Source organism: Benincasa hispida, chromosome 9 (assembly GCF_027475165.1).
Source record: "Benincasa hispida cultivar pf3 chromosome 9, pf3_genome.v1.1, whole genome shotgun sequence".
NCBI lineage: Eukaryota > Viridiplantae > Streptophyta > Magnoliopsida > Cucurbitales > Cucurbitaceae > Benincasa > Benincasa hispida.
In genome coordinates, this window is record NC_143486.1 from 37945690 (window position 1) to 37954131 (window position 8442).

The following is an 8442-nucleotide window of genomic DNA, read 5'->3' on the forward strand; positions in this document are numbered from 1 at the left end:
AGTATTGACCTATCCAAATGCCATTCTTTAGGGGGACAGTCCAGGGTGCCTCAAGGCCGAGGATAGATCTCACAGTGTGAAATTTTTAGGGAGAAACGTGTAGAGGTAAAGTGAAGTATCATATACCCCAATTACCTCCAGTTGAATGTTCTACCTAGAGATTCATTAACTTAGAAAATTCGGCTACTGGTTTTAACTAAGTGGTTATTTAATTTGTCAAAAACAACACTTGCCTTTTATGATTAAACAAGTTTGACACTTGCCTTTTATGATTAAACAAGTTTGATTCAAGTCTTATCAAACACTTTAACAGACTATCATCAAATTTGCATGTATACAACAAATCTATCTAATTCACCTTTTCAAATAGGTTCCCAGGTAGGGGTGTGACGTTTCCGTCGACTTAAATACCCTAGCCTAGGTAGAACCAACTTTAGCCAAAAGGTTGCTTATAGATAGATTTAGTACATATTTAATCTTTTGTTAGTCAATTGAATCCTATTAAACTGAATTAAAATATTAAACTTAGGTTTCTAATCTCATTAGAATTGTGATCTTAGGTCTATCTCAATTAAATTTTAAAACATGATTAAAGTCTAAGTTTGCATGCAACTCTTTCTTATTGATTTTAATTCTAATTTCATTAATTATAACTCCTATAAAGAATGAAACAATTAAAACTAACCACATTGCTAAGAAGGACATCCACAAGGTATTTATAACTTTTATAAATAAACTTAAGTGTCATGCCTCATACAATGTTCATTCGTTATTAATATATAACATTTATATAACAAGTAATGAACTAAGCATACATGCTAACATACATCCATATATTATAATATTTAAAATAAAGATGATGCATGGATATGCTTTAATGCATGCATATATTGTAACTCTTATATTATATGATGCATGAGCATGCTTTAAGTAATTAAATCATGCAAACTACTATATTATAACACCTATAATATAAATATTATACATGAAAAAAATGCATAACCTATGGTGGGTTTTAAAACTATATGACATACATTATGGCATACAATATAAATATACATCACATGTACATTCAATAAAAGTTGATTGACGGGGATAATATGCCTCAAAACCGAAAATAAAAGGTAACTATTACAAAAGAAACGAGTCAACCGGTTCAAACAGGGAAATCGGGTCTTGAACTTCCTACACGAAGCCTCGTCACTTCATCGCATAGTAAATACTTCTGATCGTCGAGTAATGCAAATCGAGTATAAATGATTGTGCAGTGATGATCGCGTTGCTAAGGACTATATGAGGAGCATGAAATTCCATGCGATCGTGCAGTGCACATTGAGTAACGCATGTCATGTGATCTTGTAGCTAACGACAATCTGATGAGCATGATAGTCTACACGATCGAGTAGCAAGCGTCGTGTATCGTATACCAAGTGATCGTGTAGCTACTAACAATGCGATGAGCATGATAACCTACACGATCATTTAGCGTGCATGCCATGCGTCGAGTATTAAGTACTATGCGATCGTTTACCCCGAGCGTCTATGCGATCAAGTAGCCAATGTAACACAATCATGTAAACTCTTTACTCGATCGCGTAGCATTAGCTATGCGATCATTTAGCAAATACTACACGATCGAGTAGAACATTTCTACACGATCGCGTAGTCAAATCTAAACGATCGTTTAACTTGAGCTACACGATGCGACCATCGATTTGTTTTCTCCCTCGAAGAGAACAACTCCTCCTTGCGTCTAAAGCTTATTTACGAATGACTCAAAAACCAAAAACAAATATAGACTCGATTGCAAGTTAATATGCCTAAAAATGCAGGGGCCCTTAAAAATTAACTTTTGTAAAAGTAAAGAAAGCGTTAAATAGAGACAATGACCCCGAAACATCCATCAACAACATCCACAATCACAGTTAACACTTCAATGCATTGCACAAATCTTAAAACCCACCAAGACTGTAAATGAAATCCAATACAGCAATGGAATTTGGAAATTAGGACAACCTGGCTCTCATACAAATTGAAGGAACTCTAAATCCATAGAACCTATGAGCGGAAGCGGATCATCCAAACTCCATTGTGAAAGAACTCATACATTCATAGTCATACTAAACAGATTGTACATTAAATCATAAATTACAACATGTTTCTTGAAAAAAAAAAAAAAAAAAGATAGAGAGACAACAGACACACAACTGCACTCTTCTCACTACATATATATTTCTGTGTCCAACTGTTGGAATATACCATCGTGCAGCAGAAGTGACTAGGATCCATAAGCACTCTAATTCATTAATTTAGGCAGAAATGAAAGCATGCTTCATCAGAAATAAATGGGTTTCAAGGTATACCTTTGAAGAACTTCCTCTAAGCTCGAATCCAGCTGCAAATCTCCTTTGAATCTTGTTGTAGACCACCCCAAAATCTTCCCTACTATTCTTTTGGTGCTCTAGATTGAGTAGTGGGACACAAAATAAGCTTGAATTAAGGGAATTTGGATACTAACTCACTACAGCAACCCAACGTGAAGAATAGCTTATTCTCTCGAATTTTTCAGAAAAATTTGATCGGTTGCCTTGCTTCAAAACACTCAAGTCTCTTCAATATATTGTATACATTCATACAAAGAGATTTGCTGCATGAGATGCAACTCATGCTTGAAGTTAATGAAGGTTGAAGAGGTGGGTTGTTAGTGAGCTGCTTCATGAAGATAATGGAAAATCCTTATTTTCCATTTTTGTGTTTTTCCCTTCTTTTTCAATTGATCAAATATTGATTTCATAAATAAATTCTTTTAATAAAATTTAAAATATTATTAATTTTACAAAATTAATTTCATAAATTAATTTTCTTCATAAAATTAATAAATAATTATTTAAACAATTTAAATAATTCTAATTAATTTAATAATTTAATATCAATTATTAAATTAATTTTTACACAATTCCATCTTCAAATATTTAAATCATATTTAAATGTTATTTCTCCAAGTTCATTTAATTTTAATTTTAATACTTCAAATTATCTTATCACACTACTTTAGAGCTAATCCATTTACGAGCTAGTAGGGGGACCTCGTGGACCTACAAATCACGGGCTCCAACGATCCGAGAATAATTGGCTAAACTCATTAGACCGATCTAACCCCCATTCGTTAACTAATGGGTGATTCCACTAAATCCCATAGCTGAACTCCCCTCACTATAGATATATTATGTCCATACGATATAACCATGATTAGTAAGTTAACCCTTCATAGGTTGTTCGTAATAATGGTTAGGTTGAAGCTTTGTTTTACCTTGAAAATTATCTCTTGTTCCTTAAGTCCCATTATTCCCCTAATGAACAATTGATTTTTGATCCGATCAACAAATCGAATCCCTCACGGGCCAATGAGAGGGTGAAGCCTCTTATTCAAGACCCAGAATCAGTACTTGAAGGGAACAACCTCTTTACTAACCCTAATCGGGTAGGAGTGAATTTCATTTTGCACCCTATGTCCCCAGCTATACATCCGGTCTTATCCCCAAGATGGGAAGTTTATTGAGCAAAGACAGTTGGTCTACTCTCACCGTTTGTAGATCAAATGATAATTCCGAACAAACAGGAGTTCATAGTTAGATCAGGATTAAGGTCAAGTTATCTAGGTCATCGCTTTGAAATAGTCAGTCTTAAACAGTAAACAACATTATAAAGTAAGAGTGACTGGTTTCGTGGTCCGATCTTGCATAGGACACCCCCACTCCTCATGTCCCAATATTCACAAATTAGGATCACTTCATATGTATCACTTTACAACTCTTTATAACAACTATAGAGTAGGTTGCATCTAATAGTATTACCAAAATAAGGCACCCAACCTTATTCATATACTATAGATCATTTTGACCATTTACTCGAACCTAATCCACTTGTATGTCTCCACATAAAGTTCAAGTACTCATATAATAGTCAAGGGACTTAGGTTTATTGGATTTCTAAAAAACAATATATTCAATAACAACTTATTGAATTTTCAGAATAAGTTCTACTATTTACAAACCCCGAGTGTTAGGACATAAAACCCAACACCAACGATAGGAGATTGTTAGGGATGATGCCCTAAACTCTCGTGTCCTATAGTTTGTAAACATAGTTTTGAACAAACGCTTGTGATGTATAATATATGATATTTTCTTCACTTCTATCTATGAACATTGGATGTTTTATTTGCTTTACCACAAACCAATAAACTAAGATCTCTGGTTGTCATTTGTAACTTAAGCATGTATGTAGAGACATACAGGTAGATCATGTCTTAAGTGATAACCAAAATGGTGTGTAGTATATGGATATTGGAAAGATACCTTATCCTGGTAACACTACGGATGTGGCTCGCTTTGTAGAATAGTTACAGGTGTTATGACTTGCTATAGATGGTCTGATCCTAATCATTCATGTGGGGACATCGAGCGGGAGCGTCCTATACAAAGAGTTTGTATAAGACCAGACCACAAAGTGTTATAGTCTCATTATATAACACCGTTTATGATAGAGACTTCATTTGGGGATTCGTCTGATTTGGGAGCTGGGAACACAGCTACACAAGATGGAATTCACTCCTTCCCCGAAGTAGGGGTAAGTAGATAGATTGCTCCCTTAAGAGTTGATTTCGAGGCTTGAATGATGTGGCGCCACACACCTTCTTATGTCTCGAGAGGTGTCCAAACATACTAGGACTATGTTGTGTTGTTCATTAGAGAGATCAGTGGTACTTAAGGAGTTAGATGTAACTATAGGGGCAAAACGGTAAATTGGCCCAACTGTACTTACGAGCATCTATGAAGGGTTATCGTACTGTTGATTGGTTATATCCGACGGACATATAAATATATTTGTGATGAGAAGAGTGCAATTGTCGGTCTTTAGTGGAATGCCTGGCAGTTAACAGATGATGGATCTCGTGGCTAAAGAGTTTAGTCAGCTATTTACGTACCGTTGAAGCTTCGAGCCATAGGTTCATAAGGTCCCTTTGGTAGCTCAATGGATTGAAGTTGAAATCAGTTTTTGGGTCAGTTTGAAGTGTTCAAATTAATAAGATGGAGTTCAATTATATATGATATGATTGAACTGGTTAATTATATATGATATGATTGACATTATGTATGAGATACATTATTTGGAGGAAAATGATATAAATATGATTTATATCTAATGGAGGAGAAATGACTGTGGTTCGTACATTCCATTTGATGTGATATTGAATCATAGGTTAGTGAATGTAATATTATTATATTTATTATTTACAATTATAAGATAATTGTGCCGGCATTTTCTCCATAACCGTGTGATAGTGGGAGGTTTCTTTCAGTTTTCGTAACTAAAGAATAAAATGAAAACCGTTTTCATTTTGCAAAAGTTCAGAGATTCGCTCAAGTTAAGTATATCTTGCATATCGCATAGTGAACCGAGAGCCTACACGAAAGCTCAACGTTTCAACACGATCGTATACACGTGCGCAACTTACTAAATGATCATCTATCTTTTTCCTAAACGATCGCATGCCTGAGCGTTTACTAAATGATCGTTTATACGATCACGAACTATTTACTAAACAATCGTGTAACTCTTTCTAAATGATCAAGCATCGTTTATACGATAGACTCGATATTCTACCACTTGCTTGGTCGTGGTATATGATCTTCTCCTCCTCATTCCCTCCGCCAAATCCAATAGAGCCCACACCTCTTGGATTGTCACACTAAGAATACCGAGAGTTCTTAGTGGTGGAGTCCTCCCTGTTGTTCTGTTTGTGTGGAGGCCGTTCGTGGGTAGGTAACCGTGATTTGGTGACGACTGGAGTGGACATGCTTAGGGAGAGCGAAAGGAGAAGTCTTTGGTGAGAGCGAGATTTTGGTGAACAAGAGTTCTTCAACTGGTACGTATTTCATTCTCTTTTTGTTTAGTTCAACAGCATGACGATAATTTGTTGAATATTGCATAAATTGTTTGTTAGATTGTGAATGCGGTAATTCTGTCACAATGAGTTTGGAACGATCTCGCTTCCACTCAGAGGTACTCTATGATATGAGTTCCTTCAGACATAACACCTAACAAACTCCCACTTGAACTAAAATTATAGTCAATGGGTTTTCTAAAGCTCCCCCATTCAGAGTAACTACTGATCCTGACGTGGATTTTCTAGAATCCTTGTCAGTTTAAAAATTAAGGTCGGTGTATCCTGTAAGGATCAAATCCTTTGCTCCATACACTAGCTTATAGTCCCTCATTCTTCTAAGATACTTGAGGATGTTCTTAACCGCAGTCCAGTGGTCTAACCATTTATTGGACTAGTACCTACTGACTATTCCCACTACATAAAAAATGTGTGGTCTAGTAGAGAGCATAACATATATTAAGCTGTCCATAGCTAAGGCATAGGGTATACGTCTCATATCCTCAACTTCTTGAGGTATCTTAGGACATTGTTCCTTATACATGTGAACCTTATGCCTGGAAGGTAATAAACCCTTTGTAGAGTTCTGTACCAAATATCGAGTCAATATTTTGTTGATATAAGTTGCTTGAGATAGAGCCAACGTTCTGTTCTTGCGACTTCTAGTGATTTGGAACCCAAGTAAATACTGTGCCTTACCCAAATATTTCATTTAGAATTGGGTTTCCAGCCATTTCTTAATGTCAGTGAGGTACCTTACATCATTCCCAATAAGTAGGATATCGTCCACGTAAACTACTAGATAAGCTACTTTATCCTTGATAATTTTCTTGTAGGTACAAGGCTCATCAACATTTTGATCAAAATAAAAAGATTTGATCGTTGTATCAAATCTAATATTCCAAGATCTGGATGCCTGTTTCAACTTATAAATACATCGATTTAGCTTGCAAACTTTTTGCTCTAACCTCAGGTTATGAAACCCTCCGCCTGAGACATAAAGATGTTTTTTTTAAAAATTTCCATTCAGAAAAGCAGTCTTGACATACATTTGCCATATTTCATAGTCATATATGAATAGACAAGAGAATTCTTATAGACTTAAGCATCGCAACAGGGGGAAAAATTTCTTCATAGTCAAACCCTTCCCTCTGGGTATAACCCTTTACTACAAGTCTAGCTTTAAAGATTTGTACCTTTCCAGCTACATCTCTTTTTTTATAGATCCATTTGCACCCTATGGGTTTTGCCCCTTTAGGTGGATCTACAAGATCCCATACTGGAATGCAGTACATAGAGTCCATTTTAAGGTCCATGGCTTTGACCCATTGGTTCTTGTCTACGTCATTCATTGCCTATTTATAGGACAATAAATCCTCAACACCATCATCTGGCATGACAACCTAAGTTTCAGTTAAACCCAAGTAGCAGTAAGGTTGTATCACAACTTTCCCACTACGTAGAGGCTCTCTCAATGATGGAGAACGACGAGACTAACCTGAACTGCTGTCTTCTTTATTAACTCTTATTTTTATAGGTCATATCATGCAAAACGTGCAACTTTTAGTTTGATGAGAATTTGACACTAAAAAATCCACTAATTCAAAGTGGGATTAGTGGGGCAAGTGTCTTCAATTGAAAGCAACATTTAGCAATACAAATGTTTGAATTTTCCACTCAAAATTGTTTGATCTTTCCACTAACTTGGTCAAAGGTCAAAGTTTGACTCTCACAGTCCGAAGTCAACAATTTTGACTTTTTGAATTTCAAAGTCAAAAGCCAATATTTTGACTTTTATTTCATTTTTACCTAGTCAACAATTTTGACTTTTGATACAATTTTGACCAAGTTAACTATTTTGACTTTTAATGCAATTTTGACCAATTTCATTTAATTTGAAAATTAATTCTAATAATTAATTTTAAAATTAAATTAATATTAAATAATTTAATTAATTTAGTTTAATATTAAAGCCAACACTAATCACAATCAATATGAATCCCTATTCTTAATCTTGATATTTAAATCTTATTTAAATATTTCCTATTTTCTCTCTGTTTATGTTTATTTACAATTAAACATTAGTTTAAATATATTGTATATATTTAACACTTTGCTCCAAAAACCGAATTCGAACACTTCATGGACCTACAGATCATGGGCTCCAACAAAGGTGCCTCTAGTTCGAGAATGAAAATTTAGTACAAACTAATGAGGGAGACCGTGGGATATTTGTTGACACACATCTCGCTCTCACTTACTATAAATACTCTCTCCATTCACTTTGATATTGACCTATACAAACACCATTAGTAGGGAACACAAGCAAAGGTATCTCGAGGCTGAGTATAGATCTCACGGTGTGACCTTTTAGGGAGAAACGTGAATAGGAAAAATGAAGTATTATATACCCCATTTTCCTCCCACTGAGCGTTTTACCTAGAGTTCTTTAACTTAGGAAAATCCATCTACTGATTTTAACTAAGTGATTGTTT